A 13,368-nucleotide genomic window follows, 5' to 3' on the forward strand; every position below is an offset into this window, starting at 1 on the left:
GATATGGTAAGGATAATATTTATGGCGATGCAGAACACGAACAACATTACTCTGGCTCATGCCAGATTTCCTTGCGATCTGACGCGAAATAACAAAAGGATCTCGAACCACAGTGGCAAGAGTACCAAATTCCGTTTCCTCGTTAGTAACTTTTCCTTGCCCGATATGTTTTCGATGCGTTAAAGATCCAGTTGTTATCAGTTTATCATACACATATTTAAATGTGCGACGTGTAGGGTGAGTACGTTGAGGATATGTTTCAGCGTGTACAAGTCTCTAGCTCTCACTGAATTTCGTTGGCATTCTCCGTAAATGGGAAGCATATCGACTTGTTCTTCGAAGGAATACATCATTCATATTCGCTTCATTCGATGATACTAGTCTTACAGTTCCTAATAGTGTTGTATTGCAAAACTGTCGAATGGTGTTTACATGTCAATGGCACGTTAGATGGATACGCCGTAATATTTACTATTTGCACGATGTACAAGAGAGAATTGTCAGAGCATGTGCTTCGATAAGTGCCACAGTGGTAAGGAATACCACTCAATCCATGATCAGAAGATGGCAGCACTGCATTGATACCAATGGTCATCACTTCGAACACCTTCTGTAAATGGACGTTCATGCCATCTTTTTGACCTTCGTTGACCTTCAAAGACCTTACTGTTACACATCATTGGATTCGTCTCGATAGCTGCTATCAGAAAATAAGTACCAAACTATAGCATGCCATTTAAAAAAAAAAATTGACCTTCATATCTCTGGCACGACCCCACCTAGCAGCCGGCCGAAGTGGCTGAGCGGTTCTAGGCGCTACAGTCTAGAACCGCGCGACCGCTACGGTCGCAGGTTCGAATCCTGCCTCGGGCATGGATGTGTGTGATGTCCTTAGGATAGTTAGGTTTAAGTAGTTCTAAGTTCTAGGGGACTGATGACCACAGCAGTTAAGTCCCATAGTGCTCAGAGCCATTTGAACCCACCTAGCAACAAAAAACCAACGTCATAGTATATCTCCCGTTGTCCCATGCAACATTTGTCCCACAAACTTTTCAGCTCCTATCATACTTTCGGAGTTATTCTGGGTGGCAATAGTTACTGACTCACCCTGTATATGCTCAGCACCTGGCGTAATAGTATGGAGTGCCATTGGTACACAACAGGATAACCATTGGCCCATTTTGCAGTTCATTTTACAGCAGGCTCTCGATTTCTGACGTTAAGGTCGGTAACTATGCTCTATCTTCGATGCCTCCGCGACGTTATCTTCCGTCGAGAAAACGCGAAGTCGTATGTTGCCTGTGTTTTCTTCTTATACCTCGACATATTCGGTTATTTCCCTGGTCAGTATGTTCTCCAGACCTCTCAACTTTACAGAACATCTAGTTATGAATTACCGTGAGGTTGGCAAGCCGCCGCTAACCAGCCGCTGTGATTGATGAACTCTGGCATAGAATAAACGTTGCATGGAATGACATATCCATGTCGATGCCTCTGTAAGGAAGCAGCCTACTCACGCCATAGTAAATTCACATCAGTCTTTCCATTGTGTGCCAGCCAGTCCGCTGTAACTAGCTCTGACGTCATAAATGTTGCGCAATACTTTAAAAATTAAGCAAATAACCTGAAACGGTTCTAGCATGTCAAGAGTAATATTAAATTAATATGTGTTAAATATCAGTTCGATAACTTTAGCCATTTTCGAAATTTGGACGTTTTTCCGTAAAAATTATTGGCGCAACAGAAAAGAGCTAGAAACTTCAAAATTAATAATTGGATTCCTTTTTCATAAATATTTAATAGAAACAGTCTTCTGGATCTCACAAATTAAGATTTTAGCGTAAATTCATGATTTTCTGGTTTTCGTCTTAAAACTTAAGGAAGCAAGATAGATTAAGTAGGCTAATAAATAAGGCTAGGATGTTTATATTTAAGTAGAATGGAGATACGCTATAACCATAAGGATGTGAGAAGTTTCATTTAAATACCTATAAAACTATAGTGATAGCGTATCTCCAAAGGACCAGTTCAGAGCTCGTCTACTGCGTCCAGTGTAATTAAATTAATTCTCTCGCCCAAAATACTTAACTTAGCCACGTAAAACTTTTATTATGATTACTTACCTGTGTGCTGAATGCACATTTAAATTAAGAGCTTCATCGGCCATCAGCAAAAGAAGCTATGATTTATTCAATAACTTAAAGTGGTGCATTACTAGCCCAGCGGCTAGTCGGGAGAGCCGATTTGATCAGGCGTTCCCTTAGCCGTCCGCACCGCGGCTTTATATATAAGAACACTGCGCGAGGAAGCAAGGCCCCATTTCTCTCCAGTCGCTGAATAGCACGCCATCTGTGTCGGGAGTTGCGTCGCGTCGGTAACATTGCTACAAACAGCCTCGGATGCCGTATTAAGTTACTCGGGATACGCGTAACCATGAAATCATTTTCGAGTGAAGTGTTAATTCTGGGTTGACTTTAATTATCTAGCTTCAGTTTGCGTATGTCGTATTGTCACGTGCCGCCGCGGGACAAACATTCTACCATTATTTAGCGTGGCGTTTGATGAACCTAATCATCAAATTATGGCGAGCATTCATTTAAACATTCAATTTGGACATTTATAGTTGCATCAGCGCATTAGACTCTGAACTGCTCTGTTAGTTAGATTGTGTGGATTCTTTTGTTTTCATCTGTGACTTTCAGAACACAGAACGTTTTTTCACGACCGTTTTTGATTATAAATCTCAGACAATCTCCTAATTTGTCAGAGCTATAAGCTGTAACTATAAGTGTATTCTCAGATGAAGTGGGCACTAGGAATTCTAATTACAGGCTTCACGTTTTGCTAATCACTTTCTGGTTGCCAATATTGTAGTTAGAGAGCCAGTGTTGAGAACGGCGAAAGACAGCATAAATAACATTCTAAATAATAGGAACTGGTTTAACATTCTACAAACCTAACATTTATATAAACAACATAAAATTGACATAATTCCACCCGAGCAAGCAGACATCGAAGTTTGAACGCCTTTTAGCACGACAGAAGAGTAGGCAAGAACCACCTAAGCATACTGTCATCAACCCTACTGGAAGAACGATCAATGACGCAGCAAGGTCGGTGCTCGAGAAAGGACTCAACTTCGCCCCGACCTCGATATCTCTACCGATTGTGGACATTATAAGCAGTGTGGAGCAGGCCACTTACACTCTGTCAGCCAATGAAGCAGAAGGAATACGTCGTGAAACGTGCCGTGCGCTCACCAGGGCCGCACCACTGAAACAGAATATCTCGAAGGAGGAGAGAGCGGCCATCCGAGAGTTACGCAGCGATCCTGAGTTGGAGGTCTTTCCTGCTGACAATGGCAATGCTACAGTACTGCTCCGGCACTCAGAATATAAGAGAAAAATGTACGAACTTCTCGATGACGCACAGAAGGATAGAAGGAGACCCGGCAAGTCGCCTTCAAAGAAGAAACGTTGAAGTTCTTCGCAGTATCTTGGATGGAAAAACTGTCAATAAACTTCGACCACGAGCGGCTGCACCGCCACGACTGTATGGGCTACCAAAGGTCCACAAGGATGGGACACCTATGTGTCCAATAGCCAGCAACATAGGAGCAGCAACCTATGAACTGGCCCAACACCTGACGGGTCTCCTTAGTCCATTTGTGGGAAAATGCGAACACGACATCCGCAATTCCATCCACTTTGTGCAACATATACAAGCACTTCGGCTCCAGGATAGCGACTTGCTAGTGAGCTTCGACGTAGTGTCCCTCTTCACTAGGGTACCACTGAAAGACTCCATCGATCTGATAAGCAAGAAATTCGACAACAACCTAACAAGGCTCTTCGAGTTCGTGCTCACCTCAACATACTTCCTGTTCGACGGAAATTATTATGAACAGACAGATGGCGTCGCCATGGGATGCCCGCTTTCACCGGTTGTAGCCAACTTTTTTATGGAGAATTTCCAGGAGAAGGCACTAGAACAAGCCACACAAAAACCAACTTGTTTCTTCCGCTACGTGGATGACACGTTCGTCGTTTTGCACATGAACGGAACAGCTTAAATGAATTTCTCGAACACCTCAACTCGCTGCACTCCAACATACAGTTTACGATGGAGGTGGAGCAGGATGGTGCCCTACCGTTTCTTGACGTCCTGGTGAAACGGAAACCTGACGTCAAGGTGGGACACAGTGTATGCAGAAAACCTACTCTCACCGATTTGTACCCAAATGCTTTCAGTTGCTACCACAACTCCCAGCGTGAAGGCGTTTTGCGCACACTTGTTCACAGGGCACGATCGATCTGCGATCAGGAGAGCCTTCCAGCAGAACTGCAGCACCTCGAGACAACATTTCAGAAAAATGGGTACAACCAGAAGCAAATAAGACACGCACTCAGACAGACTGCGCCAAGAGAACAAGAAGAAGAAGAAACAGAAGAACACAAGTCATTAGCGTGCATTCCGTTTGTCGGAAACACCTCAAGAAAAATCGGTAGAATCGTGGGGAAACACAATGTGAAACGTATATTCCGATCCCCTGCAAAAACCTTGACTCTACTGGGTTCAGTGAAAGATGACCTAGGCCTTCGAAAACCAGGCGTTTATCAAATTCCCTGTCAGTGCGGAAAATCATACATTGGGCAGACAGTCCGCACTGTTGAAGAGAGGTGCCGCGAACACAAGCGCCATACCGAGTTACGCCAGGCCACTAAATCAGCCGTGGCTGACCATTGTATAAAGACTGGCCATACTATGGACTATGAAAAAACTACTCTGTCAATCCTCCTACTTCTGGGACTGCGTTACTAAAGAGGCCATCGAAATCCGACTACAGGACGATCTAATTAATACAGATAGCGGCCTTCAACTTAGTCAGGCTTGGAACCCTGCACTCAGCCTGGAGAGAAAGATGCGGTCCCAGAGATCGATGACCGCCCCCGACGGTGGCAGCAGGGAGACTGCAGACCCCAGTTCAGACCCAGGCGCCGCTTCCCCCACCACCTCCAGTAGCCGCCGCGCAGGCCGCACCGAAGACTCCAGGAGAGGAACGGTGGAGGGGGTAACAGCTAGTATATATAGGTCGCCGAGAGGAACAGCACATCATTCGTCAGGAACCACCTGAAGATGGCAGCGTGTACGTCTGCCGAAATATTGTTGAGAAATTACGACGCTACCCGGTCGGATACCCGAAAACTGTTCAAATAAGTACATTTTGGTTACTTTCTAGCTTTCCTGCTGTTTAGGTTTTAATGGCTAGCAGCGTATATGAGCTGCCCTCGACCCGCACCTTCTCTTCACTGAAAAGCTATGTTTCTACCTTTTATTCTGTCAAATATCTGCCACATTCAGCCCTTGTCGGATTTCAGCATTTATGCAAGTCCTACATAATGCAGTATAATAGCGCAGTTACAAAAATAGAAAAAAAAGCAGTTCGCAATTAAAAAAGCCTTCCTCTGTTACTTTGTGCAGAGGTATGTCCGATCATTAATCAGAAATTTATACAGCCCTGAAAACATTTTGGCACAAATAGTCTTCCCCTTTAGCGCCGACGTCAAATATTTGCCTTCGAGAATGGTGGCTGGCTGTAGCCTCTACTCGAATTCAGCGACGACAGAGAGGAAACAGCGATTGTTGAGTGTTAGGGACCCAAGGACAAATCGTATGTCAGTGTCCAAGTGTTCACAACAGAGGATTCTCTGGTCCATTCTCCAGATAGTTTAACTAGAAAACTAGCTCTCTGACAGCATGTGAACAGCATCGCAGACTATCTCGAAACATTTCTATTTTTAACTTTCCTTTTTGCGTCGTAGTGAACCGCAGGGCCGCTCTCAAGCCTCGATAATTACTTGTCAACATGAAATTGTCAGTGACGCGTGTAGTGACAAAGACACTCACTAAACTAGCGGGCTGTGCATAGATTTTAAAATACTAACAATTAATATTTGACAATTCTTTAATTTTTAAATAATATTTTCTTTTATCATTAAGTAGGGCTGGCCGCTGTCGCCAAGCGGTTCTAGGCGCTTCAATCCGGAACCGCGCGACTGCTACGGTCGCAGGTTCGAATCCTGCCTCGGGCATGGATGTGTGTGACGTCCTTAGGTTAGTTAGGTTTAAGTAGTTCAAAGTTCTAGGGGACTGATGACATCCGATATTAAGTCCCATAGTGCTCAGAGCCATTTGAACCATTAAGTAGTAAACATTTTATTACTTACATTTTTGCGTTTATTTCAGTAGTTATTCACGAAACTGTACCAAAAACTGCTTCAAGTACTCACAATGAGATTTATATCTCTGCAGCGGAGTGTGCGCTGGTATGAAACTTCCTGGCGGATTAAAACTGTCTGCCGGTCCGAGACTCGAACTCGGGACCTTTGAAAGGGCACGGCCGACTTCCATCCCCGTCCTTGCCTAATCCGATGAGTCCGATGACCTCGCTGTTTGGTCTCTTCCCCCAGACAATCCAATCCAATCCAATCCTTCCGCCGGCAAGTGCTCTACCAACTGAGCTACCCAAGCACGACTTACGCCCGGTCCTCACAGCTTTATTTCTGCCAGTATCTCGTCTCCTACCTTCCAAACTTCACAGAAGCTCTCCTGCGAACCGTGCAGAACTAGCACTCCTGGAAGAAAGGATATGATTATTGATCATGTGCTGGTGATTTATGCTGAGTGACTAGAAACAGGCTGGAAAGTTTGTAAGGGTGTTGCAGGGTAGGTTGCACTGAGAAATAATTGTAAAAAAAATCGATGTTTCCTAGTTAATTAGCATTTAAGTTGACCAATCAGACAGTTGCGCGAGCAAATTGAAGCGGCTCACCGGATACAGTTAGTGTCACTTGTTCTCATAGCTTGGGTGACAGCGCACGAGACTGCTCTCCGTTTGGCTCGGGTTCGATCCATACTACCGTTCCACGTCCAATTTTTGTATCGCTCTCTTGTCTGGTTTTAGGAAACCAAACGAAGTACACGTTGGGCGACACTGTCTCTTGGGAGCAGCTTGAACTTGCTCTCGTAACGGCCTGACTGCCCGACTTCAAGGTTAATTAACTCGAAACGGGGGGAACGTTTCTAAGTTTTCTCTTAAAAATTATTTCTCAGCACAAACTACCATGCAATACCCTTACAAGCTTTTCAGACTGTTTCTGACCACCCTGTATGAACAAATGTGAAACACTATGGCCCACTGAAGAAAAGTAGTTATTAGGTTAAAGCAAATTGCAGCAATGAAATACTAAATGCAAGTAGTACCGTGGTAGACAGTTCACATTAAAATATGAGTCCCTCTACCACTGACTGGTTAAGTCATAAGAAGGCACCGACATACCGCAGCCAGTATAGTAGTATAGAGCTGTTGCATTCACACCAATCTTCGGTTTGATGCCAGATTTATCTCACAAAATACGAATTGCTACCACATACAGCATTCGTTGAAGTCACAACAGTGGCCTGCATCTAATAATACGAGATGTGAATGACGGAGCCTAACATCACTTGTAACACGCGATGCAGAATCTCCAAAACGTTACTGAACTACTGTACGAGAAAAAGGTACAAAATATTAAAGAACAGAATCCGGGCAATGTGCAGAGGGACTTCGTACCGTGTGTGGATGGGAAGTAGCTCTTTTCGTTTTCATCATAACAGCTTTCTTTAATAAGCGGAGGTGATGTGCTCAGATACACGTTATGGCTGGCTCGAGAGCTGTTACGTCTACCTCTAGGGTAAGATACAGCGCCAGTAGACTTTCAGAGCAGGCTACCTGAAATGGAGGAGCACATTTTAACGCGCAACAGGACGAAACCACGAAAATAGACGTAACCGCGTCCCTCAGCTTAGTGAAACGTTTTAGTGGGAGTTTAACGTATGCGGTGTTCTCGAAGGCAAATGTGGGTCATAATCATAAAGAGCTACACGTAAGCTGTTGACTACGGATGTATGGTTAATTTTTGCCTTTCATGCGAGTATCACTTCTACGGTTTCGGCAGAAAGTACAAATGGGGGAAATATAGTTGGCGCATTTCCCCTGCAGAGAATACTGGCGATTGCAGTCAACGTCTTTCGTGAAGTAAGGGGGTGGTGATAGCCGCTTCGTTATGCGGTTCCTCGACGGAAGTGAAGGGGACGCGAGGGTGGGCAGGAATCTCAGATACCAAAGGGTGGCTCTCCTGCACAACTTGCCGCTGCCGGCTGCATTGAGAAAATTCTTACACTGATCAGGCGGATAGCTTTTCTTGCTCTCTGCGAAACAAAGTGCAGCTACTTGTGGCAGACTCTGGCCATTTCTGTCCGCTGCCACTGATCACCTCCACACCGATGACACGCTAAACTCTAACCTTCCTACCGTCAGCATGGTGACGACTTCACGATACTCAACACTTTAGCCTCTTAAACTTTTTAGTTTATTTTTTGGCTTGTAGCTTACGATATACAGCTAGCTTAATCTTATAAATGGTACAGGGTGTTCTAGTAGGGCCGGTCGCTGTGGCCGAGCGGTTCTAGGCGCTTCAGTCTGGAACCGCGCGACCGGTACGGTCGCAGGTTCGAATCCTGCCTCAGGCATGGCTGTGTGTGATGTCCTTACATTGGTTAGGTTTAAGTAGTTCTAAGTTCTAGGGGACTGATGACCTCAGAAGTTAAGTCCCATAGTGCTCAGAGCCATGTGAACCATTTTTTGTCCTAGTAGGAATGGTTAATGATCAGGGATATGGCAGGAACGATCATTTAGAGCAAAAACGTCTATTAGAAATGCAGTCTAAAATGCATACCTCAGATGCTATGGGCACTTCTTCATTTCAATACTGTGAAACAAATCTCTTCAGGTGAACAAGTGCTCACAGCTTATAAGGTATGCACTTTAAAGCCCAAGTTTACCGAACATACTACCAACTCTCAAAATATGGCAATTTGAGTTGATTTACTGCTCATTTAGATACTTGTTACTTTACATATTATAACAGGTCGTTCATTTTACAGTTTTTCATATAGATTACAAAACACATTGCATATTACAAACAGCAATTACTGTTTTCAGCAATTACAATGGAAGTAATAATAAATTAGAAATACATTAGTAATTAAAAAAAACGACAAAAATATTCAATTTTAAGAAGATATGATGACAGATGATAGAAGAGACTTGGATAGAAAGAGAGAGAGAAATATTGCCCTATTTATTTATTTATTGTTCCGTGGGACCACATTAAGGAGAAGTCTCCATGGTCATGGAACGAGTCAATACATGAAATTATAACACGATTGTAGAAACAGATAAAATGAAATATAAGAAACATATTCAGGCGACAAGTCGTAAGTTTAAATAAAGAAAATCAACAATGTAACACTAGAATTTTCTTAATTTTTTAGCTCTTCCAGGAGCTCCGCGACAGAATTGAAGGAGTGAGCCATGAGGAAACTCTTCAGTTTAGACTTAAAAGTGTTTGGGCTACTGCTAAGATTTTTGAGTTCTTGTGGTAGCTTATTGAAAATGGATGCAGCAGAATACTGCACTCCTTTCTGCACAAGAGTCAAGGAAGTGCATTCCACATGCAGATTTGATTTCTGCCTAATATTAACTGAGTGAAAGCTGCTAACTCTTGAGAATAAGCTAGTATTGCTAACAACAAACGACATTAAAGAAAATATATACTGTGAGGGCAATGTCAAAATTCCCAGACTATTGAATAGGGGTCGACAAGAGGTTTTCGAACTTACACCACACATAGTTCGAACAGCCCGTTTTTGAGCCAAAAATACCCTTTTTGAATCAGAAGAATTACCCTCAAAAATAATACCATATGACAAAAGTGTATGAAAATATGCGAAGTAGACTACTTTTCGTGTTGAAATGTCACTTGGTAGTGAAGGATCTTGTGTGTAATATTGAAACATTATCAAATCGGGGCGTAGAATATCATCGACGTACCGCTGTCCTGGGACAATCAAAGGGGTTCTGTTATGAAAAGAAATGGAGCCCCGGACTATAATTACTGGCTGTCAGGCCGTATGGCGGGCGAGAGTCAGGTTGGTATCCTACTGGTCCGGGGCGTCTCCAGACACGTCTTCACTGGTCATCGGGCTCAGTTCGAGGTGGGGCTCATCACCGAAGACAAATCTACTCCAGTCAGGGAGACTCCAGGCAGAAGGCGTGTCTGGAGACAGTGGTGGGATGCCAGCCTGACTGTCACTTGCCATACAGCCCGACAACCAGGAGTGGTGGCGTGGGGCGCCATTTATTTTCGTAGCAGGACCCTTTGGTTGTCATCCGTGGCGTCCTTAGAGCATAGCGGTACTTCGACGAATTTCTACGCCCCGTTTTGCTGCCCTTCATGTCAAGCGATCCTGGGCTTACATTTCAGCAAGATAATGCACACCTACACACGGCGGGAGTTTCCATTGCTTGTCTTCGTGATTTCCAAACTCTAACTTGGCCAGCAAGGTCACCGGATCTCTCCCGATTGAGTACGTTTGGAGCATTATGAGCAAGGCCCTCCAACCAGCTTGGGATTTTAAGAATCAAATGCACTAATTGTACAGAATATGGCACGATATCCTTGAGAAGAACATCCAACAACTTTGTCAATCAATGCCAATCCAGGTAACTCCTTGTATAAGGCCCAAAGGTGGATCAATGGGTCACTGACTTGCTCAATTTGTTAAGCTTTTTATCCTGAATAAATCAACCGATTAACAATTTAATTCAAACAGAGTGCAGTTTGATCTCTTTACGTGTATAGTCCAAGAGGGACTATGCAAAATAACGAAATAACGAGTGAAATTTGTTAACTTACATGGTGCATTTAAGATGGTCACACAGTGACCGAAATCTAGATCTGCTACAATAAACACAATTTGCGACTGATTGTTGTACCTTTTTAACCGCCGGCCGGGTGGCCGAGCGGTTCTAGGCGCTACAGTCTGGAACCGCGCGACCGCTACGGTCGCAGGTTCGAATCCTGCCTCGGGCATGGGTGTGTGTGATGTCCTTAGGTTAGTTAGGTTTAAGTAGTTCTAAGTTCTAGGGGATGATGACCTCAGAAGTTAAGTCCCATAGTGCTCAGAGCCATTTGAACCTTTTTAACCAATTGACTTGTTTGACTAACCGCGGGCTATACTCACAGTAAATAGCAAGTATGAGAATTTGAAGGTTAACGAGTCATAGAGAACTCGATTTTGTCGGGTTTTTAGATATATCACGAAACTCAAAAAAGTAATCGATATTTATAAAAAGAATGCGATAGATCCTTTTAAGTCCTACAACTTTCTCATTTAACTTTTTCAGTCCTCAAAAAATGGTTCAAATGGCTCTCATCACTATGGGACTTAACATCTTAGGTCATCAGTCCCCTAGAACTTAGAAATACTTAAACCTAACTAACCTAAGGACATCACACACATCCATGCCCGAGGCAAGATTCGAACCTGCGACCGTAGCAGTCCCGCAGTTCCGGACTGAAGCGCCTAGATCCGCACGGCCACCGCGGCCGGCTTTCAGTCCTCACAATTAAGCATTTCACAGCACATAACCTCGCTTGCTCCATGCAGCACTTGATCTCGCTTGCTGTGAGGAAATTGCAGTAAACCCTGCAGCCAGGTCAAATGTTGTCAGGAAACAGTACATATGTCATAACGAAATAAGTATAGTTAAGCGATTATATTTTGTTTTACAGACCACTGATTATGCCTAGTACGAAGAGACGAAACATGTTTGACTGAAAATGAATGAAACATTCAGCTGAGGATAGTGGGCAATATTTGTTCTTATCTCTCCTTGGTGATTTTAGCTATGGTCTACGGAACGTTTCTGTGCCTAACGTTTCGTGCTGTAACGTCGGAGACATCGTCAGAGGACATAAGAATTGGTTACATGCTTTTCGAAGTCAAATATGCACAGCAAGCCGACTAACTGTGCAGTGGCCGGCTAGTGACGTCATCCGATTGCGGAGTCTCGTCGTAGAGCCGTAAGGAGCTCGTACCGCTGTTTGTTTTGCTTAACACTAAGGCCCACAACCTTGTCTAATTTCATTTGACTTCTCTCCACATCCTAGTATAGTAATGATTGGGCCTTGATAGAACCACAGTGCCAGGGAATAGAATTTGGTGGTTCCTTATTCAAGTGCACGATCTGCTACTGCCGATTTATCCGTGTCGCCCAGACGACAGTTCAAAGTGGCTCTGAGCACTATGGGACTTAAGTTCTGAGGTCATCAGTCCCCTAGAACTTAGAACTACTTAAACCTAACTAACCTAAGGACATCACACACATCCATGCCCGAGGCAGGATTCGAACCTGCGACCGTAGCAGCAGCGCGGTTCCGGACTGAAGCGCCTAGAACCACTCGGCCACAGACGACAGTTGATTTTGTGTTTATTAAGGTGGGTATTAATGCTTCTTTTAGTAGTTAGTATGTAGACTTGAGCACAGGTACAAGGAATTCTGTATGCTCCTGATGCGGCAGGAGGTGCGCGTAGGTGTTACGCAGTATTCAGATATTCAAATTCTTTTTTGCCGTTTTGTAAATAAAACCGCTTTTCCTTCCTGCGACTTAATTTATTTTCCCCAGACTCATTTCGCCTTTGTCTTACTCTAAGACATCTTAAGTGGGATCTGGGAAAAATAAATTAAGTTGCAGCAAGAAATGGCGGTTTTATTTACAAAACAAGTATTTCTGTGCTCGCTGCGCAGGATGGCCACGCAAACAAACTTGTATTTTTTGTCGGTGTCAACAGTGACTGAATACTGTGTTTTCTTAGCACTCTACTGGTGCGTTCTGTAACTGTTTTTACGAATGGAAGGAAAACTTTCGCTTTAGCTTACGGATGGTTTCAGTTGGTTTCAATCCGGCCTGTGGAAGAAATCCGTGGTAGAGAGAGCGAGGCGCAAGCATTGTACTCTGCAAGGGCACATTTTCCGACACATTAGCCGACATCGGTTCCTCTCGGGTTTGTAGTTCATGACGCAGACTGTGCAAGTCTTGCTTACCCCGCGCATGCATAATGCCACTTCTCCGCCGCTCGATCTGAACAAGTAAGACACACACGTTAGCAGTATGGGCGCTAGGCTATGGCCCATGTGTCATGTGCGTGCAAAGAGTGGAGGTAACAGCTCGCTCCCTTGTAGTGGTGCGGGAAGGAATACTTTGGCCGCTGCATCATACTGACAATACACGCACGTTATTTACTGCTATCTGCCTACGACTGTGCTACACTTGGATAGATCGCAAGCGTTGGTAGTAGGTGGCAATGGAACGAAGATTACCAATTACTCGCGTAATGTGCCGATTCGAACAACGGCAGCATGGGCCTTAACTTGCTGGTTCGCTAGTTATCTGTTGTCAATTCATGTGTTAAGTTCTG

The sequence above is a fragment of the Schistocerca piceifrons genome, chromosome X, assembly GCF_021461385.2.
Source record: "Schistocerca piceifrons isolate TAMUIC-IGC-003096 chromosome X, iqSchPice1.1, whole genome shotgun sequence".
Lineage (NCBI taxonomy): Eukaryota > Metazoa > Arthropoda > Insecta > Orthoptera > Acrididae > Schistocerca > Schistocerca piceifrons.